We start from the raw sequence: 25,471 nt of genomic DNA on the forward strand, positions 1-25,471 counted from the left end.
AAATATTTTATGATTTTATGAGAGGGGTGCAGAAAGATGACTTACACCACACACTACTTACAAGAAAGTATGTTCATTTCTCTAAGTGAAATTTCCACCATCTTTTCCCCATTTCTGGTCACTCCACCTCTCCCTTCTCTCTTCTCACAGAGTCCCTTAGGATCCCACTTTATTATGGAGGAAAATGTAGCTTTCACTTTTAGTTTATAACTCCCACTCTACCAAAGAAAATTCACAGATGGGTGACTATTACTGCACTCCTTTGAATGCCCCTCAGAGAGCACAATTCATTTGGCCATGCCTAGAATGACAGATTAAGAAAAATGTGATTACAAAAAATCTTTACTTCTGCCTTTCATTTCTACTAAAGTATCATAGAAGTGACCTCAGCCTCATAGAGCTTGAGGCAATCTCAACGAAGTTGTCTGATTTATACTCCTGTGACTATGATACCACATTCTGCTCCAACAGATATATTTGTATGTCTCGTATATAAAGAGAGTCCGTGAATTCCTCTACACGTAGCATTGCAGTCCGAAAGGTTGAGTTTATGCTGTCATTAAAATCTATATTCTGTTGTATATTATATCAAGGCAATAGAGATGAGCTCAATATATTCCTGCTTCACCTTCATATGTTTGGGGAAATTCTCACATCATTACTCTGTCTTCTCTTCTCCAGGCTAAATAAGCCTATCATCTTCCTTAATTTGAAACTCACATTTTATTTTCTTTCATCTTTTCCTTAGCTTTCCATAGACCCCCTCCAATTCTTCCATCTGTTCTTTTAAATTTGCAGGCCCAAATTGTACCCAGCCTCTAATAAGTTTGATTTTTAACCATGTAACATACAGCATATGTGATTATTAAGAATTCATAATTTTTTCATTTCATAGTGATGACATCAGTCATCAGTAACATGCTAATTTTAAGATTAAATTGACAATTCCTCTCCTATATCATAGTGAACCAGCTACTAAAATTGCAAGAAAGCAAAGAAATAGCCATAGGGTGTCAAAGAAATTATTCTTCTTTTATATTACTCAATGAGCAATCTCAAAAACATATACCACACTGAACTTTTTATAGTGGAAGCTTTGGAAACTATGTGTGAGTCCATTCAAATCCCCCTTGAAAGGACAAGACCAAGTGTTTATTTTTATAATATGTGGCCCCGATCCCAAACATAGTGCTGTGGACCAATGATGACCACTTGACCTAAGGTCAACCACCACTGTCAAACCAAAGATTAGCCAAATTCTTTCACTTGAGAATTGGAGCTCAGAGTCACCAAAATGCAGTCAGCCAATGGTGATGGAGCTGTAAGGTCATGTAACTTGGGCCCTTTTGAGCCCTTTACAAATGGTCGACATTGTTGGAGGGCAGAGACCAAGAGAAGCGAAAATGGAAGAGATCCTGTGATTGCTAACAGAGTTCAAGAGGGACAAGGAAAGTCAGTCCCAGCACCTTCCCTTTTCCCATTCTCAGGAAGCTTGGCCACCTTTTGATTCCCGTGTCTGAATGATTGCATAGCGTAAATATACTACAACTCCCTTCTTTCCATGAACTAGTTGGAGCAGATTTCCTACTCTTGCAACCAAATGATTCTCAGCCAAGACCATCTTCACCACCAGACAACTTAGGTATGAGATGCATGATGCTCCAAGTCTGAACAGAGCCCTGGACATACAGCACAACCCTGCCCCAACCTCTACTCTTCAGTGCCAGATGTTCATATTGAGTCTCCTAGACACACATAGAAGGCCTTTCTGCTTCCATTGACAATGCCAATGACCCAACGGGTGACTTGAAAATGGTTTTGCCTGTTATTAGGGTTCTTAATAGTCAGCAGTGATCTGCTATGGACTTTAATTAATTAATTTATTTATTTTGAAAAAGTATAGTAATCCCGGGGCACCTGGGTGGCTCGGTCAGTTAAGCATCCAACTCTTGGTTTCAGCTCAGGTCGTGATATCAGGATTATAGGATCAAGCCCCACGTTGGGCTCCACGCTCAGAGCAGAGTCTGCTTGTCCCTCTCCCTCTGCTCCTCCCCCTGCTCTCGCTCTCTCAAATAAATAATAAATCAAATCTTTTTAAAAAGTATAGTAATTCCCACTTATCTATGGGGATACATTCCAAGACCCCCAGTAGGTGCCTGAAACCACAGATAGTACTGAACCCTATAAAACACTATGCTTTTTTTCCTATCCGTACATACCTCTGATAGAGTTTATCAATTAGGCACAATAAGAGATTAGCAACAATAACAATTATTTTTTTTAAAGATTTTATTTATCTGTTTGACAGAGAGAGACACAGCGAGAGAGGGAACACAAGCAGGGGGAGTGGGAGAGGGAGAAGCAGGCTTCCCGCGGAGCAGGGAGCCCGATGTGGGGCTCGATCCCAGGACCCTGGGATCATGACCTGAGCCGAAGGCAGACGCTTAACGACTGAGCCACCCAGGCGCCCAACAACAATAATTAAATGGAACAATTATAACAATATGCTGTAAAAAAAAAAAAGGATATGTGACTGTGGTCTCTCTCTTTCAAAATATCTTACTGCCCTATACTCAACCCTTTTTTCTGTGATGATATGAGATAAAACGTCTGTGTGATGAGATGAAGTAAGAGGAATGACACAGGCATGTGACAAAGCAATGGGCTACTGCTGACCTTCTGATAATTCATTAGAAGGAGGATCATCTGTTTCCAGACCACTGTTCACCATGGGTAAGTGAAACAGCAGAAAGCAAAACCACTGATAAGGGTGAACTACTATATTTAGCAATTTGGTATAAAAAAGAAAAGAAACTGGGGTAAGAATACTTCTAAACATTTTATAAAAAGTCTCTTCTTCACCATCCACTTAAGTACATACTTAACAGGTTAATTAACTGTTCTTGATGAAGAGAGTTCCAGTGGATAATTCCACTTACTAGTATGTAGACAAGGCAATAATAGAGTGTAAGAAATAAAATTAGTATTTATTTAATTTATTTATATATTTATTTATTTATTTTTTAGAGAGAGAGAGCGAGAGCGCACATGAGCGGGGTGGTGGGGGGTGCAGGGGCAGAGGGAGAGGGAGAGAGAGAATCTTAAGCAGGCTCCATGCCCAGCACAGAGCCCCATGTGGGGCTTAATATCACGACCCTGAGATCATGACCTTAGCCGAAATCAAAGAGTCTGACGCTTAACTGACTGAGCCACCCAGGTGCCCCAACAGAATTTAGATTGAAGAGAATCAAGTAGGCTTTTGGAAGGAGATAGATTTTGATGTGGTACTAAGGTGTTTTAGAAGGCAGTCAATGATTAAAAAAAAAAAAAGAATTTGAACACTCTGTAATTCACCCTTTGCTTTGCTTATTTTTCCTAATCATTTTCCTAGTCATCAAATGTATGTTATATTAAGAGTAAAAGAATTTTAAACATAAAAAAAGAATTATCCAGATGAAAAGAGGTATGGAAAATAGAAAAATAAAAAGCAAATTAGGCAGAAAAAGAAGCAATGAATACAGGTTATATGTTCAGGAGACATAATGGTTGTAACATGGACATTGGGAGGAACATTTGGTAAAATCTGATAATTTTTTTTTTAAAGATTTTATTTTATTTTATTTTACTAATTTTATTTTTTAAGTAGGCTCCATGCCCAGCATGGAGCCCAATATGGGGCTATAACTCACAACCCTGAGATCAAGACCTGAGCTGAGATCAAGAGTTGGACACTTGGGGCACCTGGGTGGCTCAGTCAGTTAAGTGTCCAGCTCTTGGTTTTGGCCCAGGTCATGATCTCAGGGTCACGAGATGGAGCCCTGTGTTGAGCCCTGCTTCAGGCTCTGTACTCATAAGGGAGTCTGCTTCCCCTCTCCCTTTGCCCCTCCCCCGCTCGCACACTCTCTCTAAAATAAATAAAAATAAAATCTTTAAAAAATAGGAGAAAGAGGGGCGCCTGGGTGGCTCAGTCAGTTGGGCGACTGCCTTCGGCTCAGGTCATGATCCTGGAGTCCCGGGATCGAGTCCCGCATCGGGCTCCCTGCTCAGCAGGGGGTCTGCTTCTCCCTCTGCCCTCTTCCCTCTCGTGCTGTCTCTCATTCTCTCTCTCTCAAATAAATAAAATCTTTAAAAAAAAAAAACAAACAAAAAAAAAAATAGGAAAAAGAGACACCGGGTGGGTCAGTCAGTTAAGCATCGGCCTTCGGCTCAGGTCGTGATCTCAGGGTCTTGGGATCAAGCCCTGTGCTGGGTTCCCTGCTCGGTGGGGAGTCTGCTTCTCCCTCTCCCTCTGCCCCTCCTCACCATGCATACTCTCTCTCTCTCTCTCACATAAATGAATGAATAAATGAATGAATGAATAAATAAATAAATCTTTAAAAAAATAAGACAGAAAAAGAGTCAGATGCTTAACTGACTAAGTCACCCAGGCACACCTTAAGTTAAGATTTTATTTTTAAGTAATCTCCACACCCAACATGGGGTCCAGAATTCACAACACCGAGACCAAGAGTCACAACACTCCATTGACTGAGCCAGCCGGGTGCCCCAAATCTGATAAATTTTTTAAAAGTCAATAATACAGGTTGCAGAAAGGAAGGAATGGTAAGCAAAAGAGTGTTCACAGAGGAGAAACAGCTCAGAGTGTAGTGAAGGAAGCAAGCTGCACTGACAACATGGGGCTGAATCATAGGACACCTTGAGTGACAGCCCTATGAGTTTCAACGTAATGTGAAAGCCAGTTGGTATGATATTTGGAAGAGAAATGATATTATGTCCTTTTATTTGGGGGGAAAATTGACATGGGTTCAGTATCACTGAAGGGGAGGGAGTGAAAGAGGTAAATGGGGGCGCCTGGGTGGCTCAGTCGTTAAGCGTCTGCCTTCGGTTCGGGTCATGATCCCAGAGTCCTGGGATTGAGCCCCGCATCGGGCTCCCTGCTCCGCGGGAGGCCTGCTTCTCCCTCTCCCTCTCCCCCTGCTTGTGTTCCCTCTCTCGCTGTGTCTCTCTCTGTCAAATAAATAAATAAAATCTTAAAAAAAAAAAAAAGAAAGAAAGAAAGAGGTAAATGGTGGCATCAGGAGATGACCTCAGGAATGCAGGCCAACATGAGAAACACCTAGACAAGGATGGTGGTAGTAAAAATAAAAAGAAAAGGTAGACTCTGAGTGACAATATAAATAAAAATTAATGTGTGTGGTTACTGATTTGGTATAGGGAAAAATGAAAAGGGTCATATTTGTTAGCAACCAAAAGTGAATTCCTAATACCAGGTGCTCACACCATCAGTGAGAGCTTGGAGGGTGAGGCTTAAAAAGATGACAGATCCCAAAATGCCCTATTTCCAACCTGAGTTCCATGAGAAAATTAAGCTCCACCACCCTATAGCACACATTACATATAACGACCTCACTCCTCTCCTATGCATCTAAAATGGTACTGGTTGGGGTGCTTGGCTGCCTCAGTCAGTAGAGCATGTGACTCTTGATCTCAGGGTTGTAAGTTTGCATCCCACGTTGGGTGAAGATATTACTTTTTTAAAAATAAAATCTTAAAAAAAATAAAAAGAATAAAATGGTACTAGTTATGTGCCATCTCTGGCAGGATTGAGAAAATTGTCACTCAAATCATTTTCTGTTTCTGTGGCTTAGATGAGGCACCCCAATTGAAAGAGGCTGTCTGGGGGCTGAGCAGAAGCACCAGAACAAGATGGTCTCGGCCACCCACCACTCACTGCCTTTGTTCTGAAATTATTGCTTCACTTGCTCAAGATTTAAAGTCCCAGGAGCATGGGAAGAGTTCAAGTATCTGGGAAGGCTTTAAACAGAGATGTTTTAAAATGGATCTTGAAAAAAAATCAGAGAATTTTGCAAGTTCAGCAAAAAAGAGATCATCATGGGTGCACCCGGCTGGCTCGGTCGGTGGAGCATGACATTCTTGATCTCGGGGTTGTTTGAGCCCCATGTTGGGGGTAGAGTTTACTTATAAAAAATGAGAGATCATCATATGCAAAGACAGAGGTTGGAGGGGCTCGGCCTGTTTGGGAAATGGTGAGAAGAGCGTTAGGACTAGGGATAGTGAGTCTGAGAGCTGAGGGCAGAAGATGAGGTGGGAAATGTGAACAGGCCATGAAGGGCTTGATGTGTTCTCAGAGTTAACACCTTACCCTCTAGATCCGGGAAAGTCACTGAAATTAGTAAAGTTTGAGAGTGACATGATCAGACTTGTTTGTCACAATAGTAATACTGATGGGGGATGAGTTATAAGAAGGAAAGACTAGAAGAGTAGGGAAACCACAGTATATATATGATATGCCAGGGGCAATGAGCTATTCATCCATGACTCTATGTACATAAATCAAGACTCAAAAATGTTAAGTGACTAGTGTAGACAAGCACAGCTTGCAAGGGAAGAGGGAAGACTGAAACCACCAGGAAGCAAGGAAACCATCCAGGAATGAATTTAAATCACCCACGTGATAAATGCTAAGGTTCTGAAAAAAGGGAATGGTAGTAGCAGTGGGGAGGAGGAGACATTGTGGGAATGATAATAAGGCTGAGGAAAGAGTTGTGAGTCAATCTCAGATCCCATAGAATTATCTCAATATGTGTGACATAAAGGCACAGCCTGAAGTAAATGAGGAAGAGAATGGAGAGGCCAGCATTGGGGGATGCTCAGAGTTAGGGAATGAAGTGAGGAAAGGAGCCACCAGAGGGGACAGAGGAGCAGGAAGAGAGTATCAAAGATGCAACACCATGGGGGGGGGTATACAACACTGGAGAAAAGGGACACTTAAAAAAGAGACCACAGGGGTGCCTGGCTGACTCAGTCAGTAGAGCATGCAACTCTTGATCTTGGAGTTGTAAGTTCGAGCCCCACGTTGGGTGTACAGATCACTTAAAAATAAAATATTAAAAAAAGAGAGAGAGACAGGGGCACATAGGTGGTTCAGTCGGTTAAGCATCCGACTCTTGATCTCAGCTCAGGTCTTGATCTCAGTGTTATGAGTTCAAGCCCCACATTAGGCTCCACAGGGGTGTGGAGCCTACTTAAAAAAAGAGAGAGAGAGAGAGTAATCACAAAGACCAGAAACATCCTCCCAAGGAGATACATCTTATTTCTTTTCCCTCAAATTCCTCAGATCCTAGTCTCATTTAAAAAAAAAGAACAAACACTTCTTCTAATATTGTCCATATGACAAAGAATAACCTCATCTCCTTGTTTCTTGTGTAGGCTTCCTTCCATCAAAATCTCATATACTCTCTGGGGTATTTATTCTGACAGCACTAAAAGTCTACTAGAGATAATTAGTTATGACCATATGGCTTGGTCTGATCTACTACCTTTAGGAATATATTCAAAGGAATTCCTTAAAAATAGATTTAAGACTGGTTATAGCTGTATTGTTCATTGTATAAACAAAGCAGAAGAAAAAACAAACAGAAAAGATACCCAACAAGTGAGCAAAGCTGGGATATGATTACATGTCGTATGTATGACAATATATTGCATTGCACATCAGTAGATACACAAAAAAATTTACATGGCTTAAGGAAAAAGGAAAAAAAAATAAAACCATGAACGTACCAGAACAAAAATTGGAAAGCAGTCATAGAATCCTACAGATAAATAAGATCACATTTAAAACTTGTTTTGGGGGCACCTGGGTGGCTCAGTCAGTTAAGCACCTGCCTTTGGCTCAGGGCATGATCCCAGGGTCCTGGGATCAAGTCCCACGTCGGGCTCCCTGCTCAGTGGGGAGCCTGCTTCTCCCTCTCCTCCCCACTCATGCTCTCTCTCGCTATCTCTGTCTCTCTCTCTCAAGGAAACAAATTAATAAAATCATTAAAAAAACTTGTTTTGTATTTTTGTTGTCTATGACATATTTATACGTTTATTTTAAAGATGGTGAATAAAAATAAAATATACAACAGTTATTTCTCACATGATAGTACAATGAGAAAAGAAACTCCATTCATTGGATTAAATTGCCATAGATAATATAGTTAAATTCCATTGTGTAAATAAGGAGCCTGTGCAATGTATTTGATGGGGCTCGGGACACGCTACCTCAAAATACGGCACCTTGGCATATTGCAAGTTTCAAGCTGAAGGAGTTTAAGTAAACAGCAGAAGCAGGAAGATCATTCTGATCTCCTTCCCTCCTCACACTTCTCCCCTAAAACAGATCCTGAGGCCCTTGGGTAAGAGGGTCCCTCCCTATATCTGGAGGAAAGGAGCATCCTGATCTCCAAAGACAAAGGAACACCAAGAAGAATCCCAACAAACAGGCCTCGCTGTTTCCCCCAGTTTACCAGACTTCCCTCATACTCTCCTAGCCTATTCTTCCACAACTACCCACTCTTTGTCAAACCCAGCATAAAAATACAAAGATCTAACTTTCTTTGAGGTTTCATTTCCTTCTAAAGTCTCCCATGTCATGTAAAACTTACATTAAATCAATTTGTATGCTTTTTCTCCTAATAATCTTTCTTTGTCAGTTGACTTTTCAGACCCAGTCAGGAACCCCAAAAGGCTCAAGGAAAAATTCTTCCTCCCTCACATATACTTATGAGCAAAAAGTCAAAATGATCTGGTAAAATAATATTTCAATTAAAAATAGATGCAGTTGCAATATGCATGAGTAAAGACTAAAAATATGATTTTATAAGCTTTTCAGGAAAGTAATATAGGGCTATATTATTTACATAGAAACAGCAAAGAGTAAGAACAATTTTGGAAGAGAAAGATTTATTCATTTATTGTCAAACGGGAATTCATGTTTATTTGATACCAGCCAAGAGAATTATCACAGAACATTCTTTAGAACAACAGAAGCACATAATTTTCTTAAAAAAAAAAAAAAAGCTTTGAGCCTATTTCCCACCCTCAAAGACATAGAGAAAAAAATAAAAATAAAAAAAATCCACAGAAACAGCAAACAAGGGAAAACAGTTTAAATTTAAGAAAGAAACAGATGAATATTCTGAAAAATGAGAGAAGTGACAGTTGAGAAGGAAAAAGAAAAATGGATAACAAGGGGAAAAAATATTTCAGAAAGGCTCTGTAGCATATAACAGGCTATAGGAAGCAAGATATTTTAAAGGTGAACTTGAGTGAGAACAAGAGCATGTGAAAAAAATTCCCAGTTGGTAGCATAAAAGAACTGAAAAAGATGGTTAAAAAAGATATAAAGAGATTAAAGGACAGGAAAATACTGGAGCCATTTAAAGTTATAAGTATAATTTAATGTTCTCTGTGCAATTCTTTCATCTTTCCGGGGGGAAAAAATGCTTCATAACTCCAAATATCTATATAAATGTCCTTAAATTGCCCCAGTATCTCATTTTCTTTTCTTTTTTTTTTTTTTTCTTTTTGAGAGGGAGGGAGAGAGAGAGAGAGAGAAAGGAGGGGCAGAGGGAGAGGGAGAGAGAATTTTAAGCAGGATCCATGCCCAGCGGGAGCCTGAGACAGGGCTCAGATCTCACAACCCTGAGATCATGACGTGAGCTGAAATCAAGAGTCAGACACTTAACCAACTGAGCCACGTGGGCGCCCCTCATTTTCTTTAATATAGTATTTTTTAAGACTCTTGATTGCCAATGACAGTGTTCCAATTCAGACCAGCTTTAATTAAAAAGGAATGAATTTGTTTATTGTGCTAAGTCCTCAAAGATGTCCATGTCCTATTCCCCAGAATCTGAAAATATGCTTCCTTATATGCAAAAGGGACTTTTGCTGATGTGATTAAGTTAAGGGTTTTTGAGATGAGATGATTCTCTTGGATTATCTGGGCAGGTCCAATGTAATCACTAGGGGCCTTATAAGGGAAAGGAGAGAGGTGAGCAGGAAAGTCAGAGACAGAGAAAGAGAAAGATGTTATGGAAGAAGCAGAGGTCAGAGCGATGAGGAGCCAAGGAATGCGGGCAGCCCCTAGAAGGTGGAAAAGGCAAGGAAATGGATTCTCCTCCAAAACCTCCAGAAGGAACAGAGCCCTGCAGACCCATTTGAGACTTCTGACCTCCAAACTACAAGATAATGAATATGTGTTGTCTGAAGCCACTAAGTGTATGATTATTCGTTATAGCAGCAATAGGAAACTCACACACTTGTGTAACCAGGACGTTCAAGGAGTCTAACAAACTTCCAGCCCATTTTAATGCAGTGGTTCAGCTGATGTTGTGAACCTGTCCATTACAATAATCTCTAAACAATGCTTTCCTCTGTGCCAGTCTCATTTTCAGGCAGTTCCTCCCCATGTCATAGAAAAGATAAACACAGGTAGTTCATGGCTTGCCTTGTCCTTAATGAATGGAGATCCCTTGAGCTACACTGAGTGGTGGCCCTTAAACCTGGAAACCCCGGAAGAAAATCAAGAGCTTTCCCCAGGGGGGAATCTGACTGGCTTAGAAGGTGGTCACACCTTTTCCTTGAACCAATTATTTAGCTAGGGGTATGCAGTATTTTAATTTGCCAGGTCTTGGGCCTCTCAACCTTGTGTTTGGAGCAAGAGGGATGGGGAAGGGTCAGCCCCATAGGAACCACATAGACTTGGGTCCCCACAAGAAAGAAAGGTGCTGTTACCAGAAGAGGGGAAAGGATATTGAGTAAATAAGAATCATAGCTACCACTGGGAACAAACATACTATTTCAAAAGTACATATTCAATATTTGATTGAAAAATTCAAAATTAATGCACTTCCCTTGGCTACTGGTTATATATATATAGCATATAATTATTATTATTATTTTTTAAGTAACCTCTACTCCCAACATGGGGCTCGAACTCATCATGACTCCAAAATAAAGAGTCGCATGGTCTACCGACTGTGCCAGCCAAGTGCCCTGATTATAAATTTTTAAAAACATTATTGTAATATGAAAACCATATGCCAGATTTTGATGACATGTGTGGTTTCATTAATGCCCTTGATCCACCACCACCCATCATCCCCATTATGGATACAGCTCCTAAAAAATTGGCCTATTCTATGTTAATAAATGAATTTGGTAGCTCAGCAGTAAAAAAGATAATTATTACATAAATAACAGGTAAAACCAAAGTAAAATGCAATATCTAAGTGGCATTGTTTTCTTTTTCTTTTTTTTTGAGAGAGAACACACGTGGGCGAGGGGGGCGGCGGCAGGGAGGGGCAGAGGGAGAGCGAGAGAGAATCTTAAGCAGGTCTACACCCAGTGCAGAGCCCAACTGGGGGCTCGATCTCACCACCCTGAGATCATGACCTAAGCTGAAATCAAGAGTCAGCTGCTTAACCAACTGAGGCACCCCTAAGTGGCATTGTTTTTGATCCAAGGTGGGACATGGTCACTGTTCCAAGGGCCCTTGGGATACCAGGGTGTCAGAATTCCAAAGAGGTGACGCTTGCTGGAATCAGATGGGAGAGTATCGGGACTCCGCCTTCATTTATTGATCTGTTATCACCGCGTCCTCCCTTCCTGCTTTGAAAAGCCTGGTCGTGCCCACAAAGTGGTGGTGGTGGTGAAGGTTTCATGGAAGGTGGTGGAGCCCACAGAGATGGAGTGACCCTCAGGGTCTAGCTCTCAGAGAAATGTCTTATAAAGCAATTCAAATGTGTTCACTTTTTTCAAGGTGTCTTCAAATCTCAGGTGAATGGAACCAACTCTGATGCATCAGTAGGAGTAGGAAAAGATTTTAATTTACTTTAAAGACTTAGGGGGTAGCATACAAGTTGATCTATTATCTACAGTACCTTCATCATCTTGATCAGCCTACCACAGGTCCTACCACTTAGGAGGGTTTAATAAACACATACTGAATGAATCAATGGGCTTCAAAGTGTCGCCCTTCCTCGCTTGCTGAGTATAAATGTATCTTTAAGGCGATACAAAAAGGCATAACTATCCTTTTTCATCCTGGTTCTGCATTTTTATTATCATCAACATTCATTTGGATGCTCACTTCTTTCTGATATTACATTCATGTTATGAATCTGAAGTCAGGGGTTAAGTGAAAGATTAAAGGAGTTATACAAGCGATGATTCTGGTGTTACTAAAACCGCAAACACTCACACAGGCATATACATACACACATGGAGTGTATTCAAGTTAATGCAAATTCTAAATGTCTAAGATAATGCAGATTGGAATGCAGCCAGCAAAAATGTCATTTTCTGACTTAATGGAGAGATTAAGAAATCAAAACCATGAATTATATATGAAGTCTCACCCAGAATCTCAGTTATTTTTAGCACAGGAGAGTAACATGATGCTGCAGGTATGGTTTGTGCCAACACCATAACTGGAAGAACAAAGTAGCAAGGAAAGCAGGGCTGGGATGTCTCAATCAATAGAAGCAGAGACAAAAAGTCAGCATCCTCCAGAAGAGAGAGACTGCTTTTCTCGTGTGCAAAACTGAATGACAAATGTGATGGAAGGAATCACATTTGATTGTAAGGAGGGGACTTCACCAGCATACTAATAACTATGCAAATAACTGAACTCTGTCTTAAGTGCATCTCTGCTTGTCAAGTGACAAAAGTAATTCACAGCTGGAATTTTAACTTCCCCTACTCTAAAGAAGACAATCACCTGAAACAAAAATGAAGGGGATCATTAGCACCAGACAAAGCTACAGCAAGTATGCAGACTAAAGAGGGGTCCATAGACTCAAGTTCAAATCCTGGGTCACCACTTACTCTCAGTGTTGACCTGGACAAGTAATTCAACCTCTTAAAGCCTTAGTCTACTGGTCTGTAAAATGAGAACAGTATGTCTATATCATAAAGTTTGGGGAAGGATCCAGTGAAATGGGTATTCATTGTATTCAGCATGGTGTCTAGGATACGGCAAGTGCTCAGTAACTAATTAATTCTCAGAAATGTAAGTGTGATAAAAACGAAGATAAGTACTTGTATTCAGCATGGTGTCTAGGATACGGCAAGTGCTCAGTAACTCATTAATTCTCAGAAATGTAAGTATGATAAAAACGAAGATAAGTACATGTGTGTGCCCCCACCTTAACCTTTAAAATCACTAAGAATTTATTGTGTGCCTGTATAAAACTTACGGGATATGGATTGAAAGGTTTTGGCAGATATGTAACATAGCAACACAAGTCCAGGCCCCACAGATGCAACTAGTGTGACAATCACCTAAAGAAGTTTGCTATTCAATGAAGAGAGAAGACAACTCTGGAAAGAGTAAATCTATCATCTTTTAGTTCTCCACCTCTCCCCTGGCCTTTAGTACCACAGGTACAGGACCCAGACAGTAGCTCTGCCCACTAACTAGCATAACTAAACCTTAAGGTTAAGCCAATCACAAATGAACCAAGCTCCCAGAGACCTACAGAGGGAAGAGATTGAGAGCACCTTTCTACTAGAAGAAGATTCATTGAATATTCACCAAAACGTAAACTCTTGTTCTCTCTGGGGGGGTAGAAAGAATGGGGGGAGGGGCATAGGGAGAGGGAGAGAAGCAGACTCCTTGCTGAGCACAGAACTTGATCTCACGACCCTGAGATCATGACCTGTGCCAAAATCAAGAGTTGGATGCTTAACCGATTGAGCCGCCCAGGCGCCCCTCAACATTTTTTAATAGCTAATTTATAAATTTTAATTTATGTATATAACATATACATTATATGTTTATATATATATTTATAAACAAAATATTTTTTAAAAAGAGAGAGAGAAGGAAGGTTGGTTTGTCTTTACTGTTTATTTTTTTTAATAGGTTTTATTTATTTATTTGACAGAGAGAGTGTGAGAGAGAGAGAGCACAAGCAGGGGGAGCAGCAAAGGGAGAGGGAGAAGCAGACTTCCCGCTGAGCAGGGAGCCCAATGCGGGGCTTGATCCCGGAACCCTGAGATCATGACCCGAGCTGAAGGCAGACACTTAACCCACTGAGCCACTCAGGTGCCCCTTTACTGAGTGTTTACTATGTACCAGCCACTCTTCTAAGTGCCTTACATATATTAAATAATTTACTTGTCATGACAGCCCTGAAGCATAGATTCTGTTATTATTGCCATATTATAGATAGGGAGGCAGTGTGACTTGTCCAATGTCACTTGTTGAATTGCCAGGAATAGACCCAGGAAATCTAAGCTCCAAACCTGTGCCCTTAACCAAGCAGCTCAACTCTTGAACCAAAAAGCATCCCTATTGCATGACCTCTCAGACACCTTAGTCTTCTACAATTTAGGATTTTATGTTGTGCATTTTTGTCTTGAAAAGTATGTCAAGGCTTGGTTTTCCTTAAGACAGAAGTCACCAACTCCTGGCCCACTTGCGATGTCTTCCCATAGCTGTTTTTGGACACCATAGTGCTTGCAAAAAACTAGAATTTAAATTCCTGGGAGCGGGCATGCCCTCCCCACCCCAGCGCAGATGGCTCCTTCCTATCCTATCACATCCAGCTGCCACTCACCTTCACCTCTCTGCTAGGCCCAGGAAGGCATGTGGGACCCCCCAAGACTTTGGTAGAGGAAGGCCTGTGGACGAGTGCTTGTGTTATATGCTGTTATCGTGGCAGGGGTCCTGTCTTGAGCAAAGCCGAGATCCCTCTCTGAACAGGAAGAGGGGTTTGGAGGGGGTGCGGGTGGGAGAAGAGCAGATGTTTGCCTGAAAGTTTGGTCCTCTGGGCAAACTCAGAGACTCCTGTGAGAGAGAAAAGGGAAAGACAAAAGGTAGAGGACACCGTGACAGGTGCCATGAGGTGGGGCAAGGGGCGGGGGTTATCTCAACACTTTCAAGATACCTCCTGGAAAGTCTCAGAAATCACTGGGAGAAAAAACTTTGCTGGATGCTGGAAGCACATTCTCATGTACACATTGCTACCTGATAGGCCATGAGACAAATCATATAAACAAAAAGGCCATCACCTCGAAAATTGAATGCATTCTCAAATTACACCCTCATCCCGGCCATTGTTCCACTGTGAGAACAGCATCACTTAGAGAATACCAACTAAGCCTTTCAGGATGGTTTCACTAATTTGCTCTTTGGAGCAATCATCATGCACCATAAGAAAATCTGGCAAGGGCCCTATTTCAAGGGAAAAAATGGTCACACAAAAATTTGGGTAAAAACTCCAGGGATTCATGAATCACCAACTCCCAAAATATCCATCGATTCTAAGTCAGCTATAAACCCTTGGTTAAGAACTCTTGCTTTAGAGCATTAAGACACACATACTGTATTTCCTACTTCTTTTGAGCACACAGAATAACCGGGAATCTGAAACGTGTTATAACACAGCAGAGAAACTGTGCTACTAAATTTTCTAAAAAGCTCACATTTATGGGCACCAGACAGAAAAAGCCAATATCTAAATATATAGTTTATCACCTTGAGGAAGAACAGAGAATAAAATGAAAAGGAGGTGCTAAGACCTGTTGAAATTCCTTCTTATTATTTGTACAAAGACACACACACACACACACACATCATGGGACAACTTGAATCAAACATAGCGATAGCTTTCATTTTAAATGATCTCATTCTGTCTCCGGTATGTTTTACAGCTTTTATATATATATAAGCCATCACATTTGCAAATGTGCCTCTCCCCTGTAGACTGATAGGTTAAACATGCTCAGATGCTAAAGAGAAGCTTGACTGGAGAACAACGCTCGTGAATAATATGGTAAACACACACTATCTACTCATGCCCACACAGACTGGAAAATAAGAACTAAAACTTGTGAAGTGTTTGTCTGGTTGTGGGATACTGGGGCGGCTTTCTTCCTTTCTCCCCTCCTTCCTTTCTCCTTTCTTTCCTTTTCTTCCTTCCTTTCTTTTGGAGTTATATATTGTCCAGGTTTTTTAGAATGAATATTCATCATCTTTGAAATGACACAAAAAGCTACATTTGGAAAAGAAAACCATTGATATACTAGAATGGATCAATATAAGCCTCCCCCAGAAAACAAAAGGTCAGAATTTTGTCTTATGAGAAACATCGGAAGGATGGTGCAATTTTGATCATGGAAAAACCAGAGGCTCCGGAGAATGAGAAAAGATTCATCAAATACTCTAAGGAACAACCATGACCACATAAGGGAGGGATGAAACTTTAGTCTGGGTAGCTTCAGAGAGTCCAACGAGGACCAGTAGGTAGAAAAGTAAAGGGAGATTCACTGAAGCTCACTAGAGAAAAATACTTCCCCAAGATGAAAGTGTGCTCCCTCTCCATGGAGGCACACTCCCGGATGACCATCCACAGAAACACATCCCCAGGTGTTAGATGACCGTTGGTGGAAACACGCCTCCGGATGCTGGATGACCATCTATGGATGCACATATCCATTGCTGGATGACCGTACGTGGAAACATACATCCAGATGCCAATGGCCGTATGAAGACGCAGACCCGCCCCGTGCTGAATGTCCTTCCTGGCCACAAGCTAGCCTAAGAAGTGACCATGAAGTTGGTTTTCCATCCTTAAAGATATTCCTCAGAGCTGTGAGATAGGTCCTAAAACAATAAGCCACAAAGCCAGCAGCCTGTCTTTGGGGGCCGCAGTGTTTCATGAATATGAAGAACGCCTTGGAACCGAAGCACTGGTGACAATTAGCTTCAGAAGAGCTGCATGGTAATGCTCAGCTGTTCCTTTTAACCACCTGCTTTATGGCTTCGCAGATGCTGCCGGAGATACACATGACCCTCCCTTTCAAAAAGGCTCTCAATTAAGAAAGAAAGGGGAGAGCTTCAAGAAGGAAGAAAACACAAGATCAAGGAAAAGAGGAGAAACACAGGATGATAAAGTTTGGAGAACAAGGAACACAGCAACAAATTAATACAAATGGGAAAGCTTTTAGAAAACATCTGATGGCAAACATTCAAAATAAATGTACACTCTGGCCTTGGAGGTTTAGTCACTTGCCTAAACAGTCAGCTATTTTTTTTTTTTATAAGCTTCAAAAACTGCCCTGCAAAAGGTCTTACATGGTATAAATGGGTTGCTTAAATAGTAGACAAAGAAAAACCAAAACAGCTGTGATATTTACATTTTTATCACCAATTCTCCTAATTAGCTGTATGACCTGGAAGAAGTTACTTCACCTCTCTGAAACTCCACTTTTTCATATACAAAACGAGGATTACACTTACCTAGGCTGTTGTAAGAATTCACTGTCTTGGGGCGCCTGGGTGGCTCAGTCGTTAAGCGTCTGCCTTCGGCTCAGGTCATGATCCCAGGGTCCTGGGATCGAGTCCCACATCGGGCTCCCTGCCCGGCAGGGAGTCTCCTTCTCCCTCTCCCACTCCCCCTGCTTGTGTTCCTGCTCTCGCTCTCTCTCTGTCAAATAAATAAAATCTTTAAAAAAAAAAAGAATTCACTGTCTTCCGACGTGTAGGTACATACTCACAGGTGTTGAATAAACCCTAGCTTTAGTGTTATGGTCATTGTTAAAAATCGTTTATCGGGTCTAGAAAGGAATAGGTACTAATATTTCTCTGAGATCCTGTCTGAGATGAGATTTACATACGCTAGCTCTACCTAAGTCCATCAAATCTTTGAGCTAGAACGGCAGTTGACGCAATTTTTCTGTAAAGAGCCAAATAACAAATATTTTAGGCTTTGCAGACGTACAATCTCTACCAAAACTACTTCATTCTGCCTCAGTAGTGGAAAAGCAGCTGGAGACAATATGGAAATGAAAGGGCATGGCTGTGTCCCAATAAAACTTGATTTATAAAAGCAGTCCAGATTTGGCTTGTGAGCAGTAATTTGTTGACCTCTGAGCTAGATACTATTTCCCAATTACAAATGAAGAAACTATTGCTCAAAGTGCTCGAGCAAATATTGCAAGCAACTATTGCTCAAAGTCACTCGGCTCATAAGTGGCAGGCCTGGGATTTGAGGACCACATGTCCCAGAGCTCATGTTCTTTCTTCCACGCTGAGTTGTGTTAATTCCACTCACCTAAATATACAAGTGCTGCATAACACAAATGGTGCCCAAATAATTCACGTAGAACATATCAAGATTCCACTAGGGCCCATGCTCACTGTAAAATTTACAGTCTCAAAAGGGTTTGCAGGTATTAGTGAGAAGTTGGTCTTGCCAAGGTCCAGTGAAGAGTTATTACATGAACGTCAAAAAATAATTTTAACCTGAATTTCCTGGAAAATACAAATAATCGTTTTCTTATTTGGGTTTCAGTAACTCAGAGATTTGTCCCAAACATCCAATGCATTGTCACACAGAAAAGCACTAAATGATTGGTTCTTCACAGAATAAAAAACAGGAAGAAGAAAATATCCATCCTTCCAATTATTAATGCTAAATTTCCTTTAAAGATGGGCCACAGACATTTACAAAATACTTAGAATGGGGAGTTTTCAATTGCGTTGCAAAGAGAAGGAATGGAGAAAGGAACACTTGGCAGAATTAACTGGAAATCTCTACCACAAATACACAGTCCAGTCTTTACCCCCACCAGCTCAAGATTCAAAACCACCCCCCCCACCCCGGGTCGGGTCAGGAAATGACTTGGCATCCGCGCTTAGGAAGCCAAATCAGTGGGAAAAAATCATGTAAGACGTGATTCTAATTATTCCCCCTTCAGAAGCCCTGGTTAAAGCAGAGATTCTTCCGTTCAACACGACTACCGCTCTGAAGCTGGGTGAATCTCTGCTGTGGGAGTTGCCCTGTGCTTTGCAGGACACAGAGCAGCACCCCAGGCCTCTACCCACTAGATGTCAGTAATATCCCGCCCCCAATCATGACAATAAACATTGTCTCCAGACATGGCCAGGTGTCCCTTGGGTGGCAAAGTTGCCTGGGTCAGGATCTAACTCATCTGCTATTGGCTTTACCTTAACACTCAATCCAAAAAAAAGGAGAAGTCCCCGTAAGCTCTAGTTAGAGCACTTCTCTTCTGCTTTATTTAAGGACCATGAGCCCACTCATGGCCCCACCTTTTTACTGAGGTGTAGCCATGATTTTGTCACTTGGAACTCATTGCAAATCTTACATATGCACTAACACACTTTCTTGATATTTTTTATAGTATCAATTATCACTTGTGCGTCACTGTAATAGGCTTTATGTCCATATTAGTGCTCTGTGGATCAACAGCTTTTCCCTGATTTTTTTTCTTTTTCATTCTGTTTTTTACACATTTTAAACGATCTTGGAATTCATAATAAGGATCTTTCAAAACTTACGTCACCTCCAGCCTTCCCTAACTGAAATAAGTTACCTGAAATACGTAATAAAAAGTAACCGGTCCTCAGATAAATGTCATTCTGGTGTCACTGAAAAATAGCACCCAGGTCTAGACAAGAACAAGCATTGGCCAAGATGTAGAAAAATCGGAACTGTCACGTATTGCTGGTGGGATGGTAAAATGGTGCAGCTACTTTGAAAATAGGTTGGCAGTTTCTTAAAAAGGTAAAACATAATTTCTCATAAGACCAAGCAATTCTACCCTTAGGTATCTACCTAAGAATGAAGACATATGTTCACACAAAGACTTATACCCAAATAACAACATTATTCATCATAGCCAAAAAGTGAACACAACCCGAATGTTCACTAACTGGTGAACGGATAAACAAAATGTGGTCTATTCATATAATGGAATATTCTTCAGCAATAAAAAGGAATGAAGTACTGACACTGGCTAACCATGGATGAACCCGGAAAACCTAACGCTGAGTGAAGGAAGTCAGACATGAAGGCCACATACTGCATGATTCCATTTACATGAAATGTCCAGAACAGGCAAATCTCTAGAGACAAAAACTAGATTAGCTAGAGCTGGGTATATACGGGCGGGGGGGGGGGGTAGGGATGTGGAGTAACTGCTAATATGTATTAAGCTTCTTTTTCAGGTGATGAAAATGTTCTAAAATTAGATCATGGCAGTGGTTGCACAATTCTGTAAATAAACTAAAAATTACTAAATTGTATACTTTAAATGGGGGAATTTTATGATATCTAATTTATATCTCACTAAAGCTGTTAAAAGTATTTGTTGCACAGGTCTAGATGAAACCTCTCCTGAATGAAAATTGAGGTTCACCTCGCTATCAACTCAGTCTGTAAGCTTCCACTGTCCTTCCATTCATCAGGCCTAACTATAGGTCTCAACAAGAAGAGATTTGTCCATGTCTCTATGTCACCTTCCATTCTAACATTCTCTGCATCCTTAAAATTAATGAGACAGATATCAAGTTTTACAGGTTCTGATTCCATTGCTGTGGTGACATTATAATGGAATCACAGATCAATTCACTTATGCATATATATCAATTAGAAGGCCGTCCTTCATTTTGGTAGAGTAGGTGGTAGCTACTTTCTGGGGGATTCAGGAGCATTTGAAGTCCTCATACCCCAACATTCCCCTTTCTATTCTGTCCCCAACTCCCTTCTTTTTGGCTTAGGCATTGATTCTAACAGTTCCTGTCAAATGTATACTAAACAAAGTGTTTTGATTAATGGATTTTGATCAAGCTGGAGGGAAGATTCCAGTGGCTTGCCACAGGACCCTGTTTGTTATCAGCATCATTGAAGACAGGGTCCTCATTCAATTTGTTAGTTACTCAAAAACAGGAGGAGCAGAAAATGCATTAGCTAATAGACCTAAGGTTAAAGAGTATCTCAGTAAGCTGGAACAAAATGCTGAAATAAACAAAATAAAATTAAAAATAGATATAAAAGTTCAACAAATCCATTTCACATGAACAGAAGGAAGGAGACCCAGCTTCACAATCACTCATTTAAAAGAAGTCGGTGCGGTATACATGCCAACAATTTCCATGTATATTGCCTACATCACTTATTTATAAAAATAATATTATGGTCATTGGCAGCAGTAACAGAAGTACAAAATTCAGATGACATTCGGAACATTACACCCATTTCTGAATGTAATATTTTAAGAGGTGCATTACAGAGTAGCCATCTAACAACCTTCAATGAATAATTTAGGCGTCGGTGTTGGACACCATGCTGGGCACTGGGAATCTAGGACAACATAAGGAAACAGAGTCCTCGTCCTTGTGAAGGCAGGTCTTGAGTCAGTCATTACCAGCACGGTGAGTCTTTCAAGGGAAGAGGGAAGAGCTGATGTGAGCAGACAAGGGTGGATCTAGCCTAGGTGTTCCTTTGGAGGAAGGTGACCTCGATGGTGAGCAGTCTGGAAACAGTAAGGCACAGTTGAGAGATCTAGGGATGGATAATTTAGGTAAGAGAGGATTGATGAGGTGTGGCCAAAGTGTTGTTATGTGGATAAAGAACTACCCTTATATTTGTTGTTTTGAAGAAAAGAATTAGGACCAAGAAGGAGACATTCTAAGGAGGCAGGCTTTCTGTGTGAATATTTGTGAGAACTTCCTTGGCACAAAGGTGGCTTCATAAAGTAGTAAACTGGCCAACACAAAAAGTATTCAAGCTGGTGACCTCTGTGTTAGCCTAGATCAGGGGTAAGAAACTTTTCTGTAAAGGGCCAAAGAGTAAACACAGTAGGCTTGTCAGTGTATGCAGTCTCTGTTGCAACGACCCAACTCTACCACTGTATCCAGAAAGAGCTACAGATAATACAGACATTAATGAACATGACTGTGTTCCAATAAAACTGCACTTACTGACCCTGAAACTGGAATTTAATATAATCTTCACATGTCATGAAATATTCTTCTTTTGATTTTTTCCCCCAACAATCCCTAACTCGTGGACTGGGAACATACAGGCAGTGGGCCAGATTTGGCCAACAGGTTGTAGTTTGCCAGTGCCTGGATGAGATGATGGTGGAGACTGCTTCTAGTTCTGGGACTCTGGGTTTGAGGAAAACCTGACAGACAAGGAGAGGCCTTTTTTTTTTTTAATTTTTTTTTCAAAGATTTTATTTATTTAGAGAGAGAGAGAGCATGAGCAGGGGGCGGGGAGGGGCAGAGGGAGAAAATCTGAAACAGGCTCCCCGCTGAGCAGGGAGCCCGACACGGGGCTCGATCCCAGGACCCCGGGATCATGACCTGAGCCGAAGGCAGACACTTCACCGACTGAGCCACCCAGGCACCCCAAGGAGAGGCCTTTTAAAGGTTTGTGGGCTTCTTTGTTCTTTTGTTTGTTTTTTAATTTTTAAGTAATCTCCACACCCAGTGTGGGGCTCAAACTCACAACCCCAAGATCAAGAGTTGCATGCTCTACCAACTGAACCAGCCAGGCGCCCCAAGGAGCATCCTTTTAAACTCGTCAGCCCTTTGCCAATAATTCTAACTATGGGTAACATTCATTGAGGCCAAAGCATAGGGAATGTTTCACAGCAATGAACTAGTGAATGGGGATTTGAACACAGGCAGCCAGGCTCCAGAATCATTCTTCTGTATATCCTTTCAGTGAATCTATGCAACAAACCTAGAAGGCAGGCACTCCAGGTGAGAAATCGAGGCACAGAACCGTTACATCCCCCAGCCACACTCACGAGAGGGGAAAGCTTGGAGCAGACTCCCGTCTGCCCCACGGGCCCCAGGCTAAACCCACCCCCGAGGGCGCAGAATAAATGAGTTCCTGCCCATAAACTGCTTGAGGCCTTTAGATGGAACCAAAAAAGTCAAAAAGTACAACAGAGCAGTTGATTTGTTATTTATTGTCCCATTTATTAAGTTGTCCACTTCCTGGTCTTCGGGAGGGTTTACAAATAAACACCCATGTATTCATTATTCTCAGAACTGTTCCTATCACCCTGAGAAAATCAAGTCTAAATGGCAAGGGACGAAGGCCACTGCCACCGAGAAGATTCGGAGAGCCCCAAAATTGCGATCTTTGAAATCTCTTTCCTATTTCTGTCAAGCTACAGCTCTGCCGCGGGAGGGACAGGACCAATTTTGGCCCTCGTGCTGCCTTTTTTCTAAGTCACCAGAGCAGAAACTCCCTGCGTTTAGGAGTTGTTTTGCATGAAGGCAGTCTTCTGCCTTCTAGGAGGCAGCAGGTTGTAGAAAGACGGGAACCGGACGGATAAGGCAGGAGAGCTGGTTGGGCTGAGGCCCAGCCCAGTATTTAAGTGGGACCCTGATTCTCGGTCACCTCATCTATGAGGCCTTCCCCGATGTGCAGGCAGAGTTGGATGTCTCTCCTCTGTACCTCAGTAGTCCCACGTGCACCTCGATCATACTCCGTATGCCCTTTTGAAGTTGTTGATTTGCTCATCTGGCAAACAGAACGTTCCTTGAGGGCAAGACATTTTTGTCATGGTCTTGTCTGTAACTACTGCAAAGCTGGGCAGAGTGTGGCTCCCAATAAATGGGCAATAACAATAAACAATAAACTGCCCTTGATCTGCTTATCAGGATTGCCAGGGAACAGGACGAGATGGTCACTGATGTGTCTTCTGGCCTTGAGATTTAGATAAAGACCACTGTTCTAATTCCCAAGCACACTCTTATACAGGTGGCTGAGCTTTAGGGGAAGAAAGTGACAAATACATTTACATGACTGGATCCCTCTTCCTATAGATTGGACATTCTCTTCTCAACTCGGCATCCAGAGAGATCCATTTTCAAACAGTGAAGCTCTTATCGCTCCCCTGCTCAGAACCCTCCAGATGATTCCTCACCTTGCCCAGAGCAACAGCCACCATCCTCCCCGTGGCCTACAGACCTACAGTACAGTCTGGCCTTTTGCCCACTCACCCCCCTGACCTCTGTCCGAGGCTCACTGCAGTCCCGCCAAACCAGGCTCCTTACTCCTCCTCCAATCTATCACATACCTTCCACCCTGGAGATCTATACCCTCTGGTTTCCTCCTCCTGGAACATCTCCCCCTAGCTACCCCGGGGGCTTGCTTCTTCACCCCCTTCAAATCGGCCAAAAGTCACCTTCACAGGCAGACCGATTCTAACCACCTCAGTGACAGTCTGCAGTCTCCCTTCTGGCACGCCCCGTCCTCTTTGCTGATTTATTTTTCTCCATAATGCTTGTTACCTTTCATTATACGATAAAGGTTACTTTTACTTTATAGGCTCCTGCAGCGGTGCTTTTGTCCAGTTCCGCTCACTGCTGTGTGGCCTCGCCTAGAAGACTGCCAGGCATGCAGCACAGGGCTCAATGGATGTCTGTTGGATGAATGAACACAACGAAGGCAGCACAGTGAGGTGGGAGTGAGGCTCAGCTCATAAACCTCAAGCCCCACTGCTTTTCCGGGTTGGCCTTCGGGCTGTGGCTCTAATCTCATGTTCATGTCCACATTTGCTCTGTTCTTCCTGTGAATTTTCCTTTTGTCAACCCTGTTCTCTCTTTCGGGACCGTGGGAGCTCCATCCCAAGGTAAATTAAACAGGAGGTAAAGTAACCGACAGGGAAAATGCCTGCATGTACTAATAGAAGGCAAAGGCTATTATCAACAGGGAAGGCATGGGGTTGACCATTGACCTTATTTCTTGATGTGGAAAAAAGAGGCAAACATCAAATTTTCAATCCCAGACTCTTACAAAAGCTATTTTTGAGCCAATGATGGCTAAGGATGCAACTTTACAAATAAAACTCAAATACACAAATCTGGCACTCTTTCCTAGGCATAGCTGGTGTTCAAGGAGGTTGTCCAAACTTTGAAGTCCTTATGTCCAATGATATAATTCATTATAATAATAAGAAAGAGGCAGCAGTGTAGAATGGAAAGATCCAGACTTTGGATATAGGCACTTGCACTTCTTCATACAAAGAAACAAAATCCTAATACCTGCTTTATGAATTCGTTTTAGGATGAAACAGGATATTTTAAGACTGGGATGTTATTATGTACAATTACCCAGTCTATACTGGGCGCTCAACAGATGTCGGTCGTCACCACCACCGTCATCATTATCATTATCATTTGGAAGGGCTGATCTGCCTCAGAGGCAGTAAGAGAGAAGAGTACCATCACAGAGAGAAATAGAGAAGAGGGGACATTCTATAGGTTGAAAGATGAATCTGGTTCAACTAGTCGAGGGTTACTCAAAAGTGGCACAGCCGACATCCAGGGCCATATGACTTTTTGCTGAAGGGGTCCTACCCTGCACACTGTAAAATGTTTAATATATATATTTTTTAAAGATTTTATTTATTTATTTGAGACAGAGAGAATGAGAGACAGAGAGCATGAGAGGGAGGAGGGTCAGAGGGAGAAGCAGACTCCCTGCCGAGCAGGGAGCCCGATGCGGGACTCGATCCTGGGACTCCAGGATCATGACCTGAGCCGAAGGCAGTCGCTCAACCAACTGAGCCACCCAGGCGCCCTAAAATATTTAATATTATCCATGGCTTATACACACCAGATTGCAGTAGCAATCCCCCCTCAGTTGTGATAAACAGAAATGTCTCTCTCTAGACATTGTCAAATGTCCCCTGAGAGGTTCCATCACTCCAGGTTGGGAACCACTGATGTCTGACCAGGAAACAAGAAACAGAAGGCAGTAAAAAACACACCCGACTTAAATCTTTTGCATACATAAGGGGCAATATGCCTTTATGGTTTACAGCAGAGGCCGGCAAACCATGGCGC

Source organism: Neomonachus schauinslandi, chromosome X (assembly GCF_002201575.2).
Source record: "Neomonachus schauinslandi chromosome X, ASM220157v2, whole genome shotgun sequence".
Classification (NCBI taxonomy): Eukaryota; Metazoa; Chordata; class Mammalia; order Carnivora; family Phocidae; genus Neomonachus; species Neomonachus schauinslandi.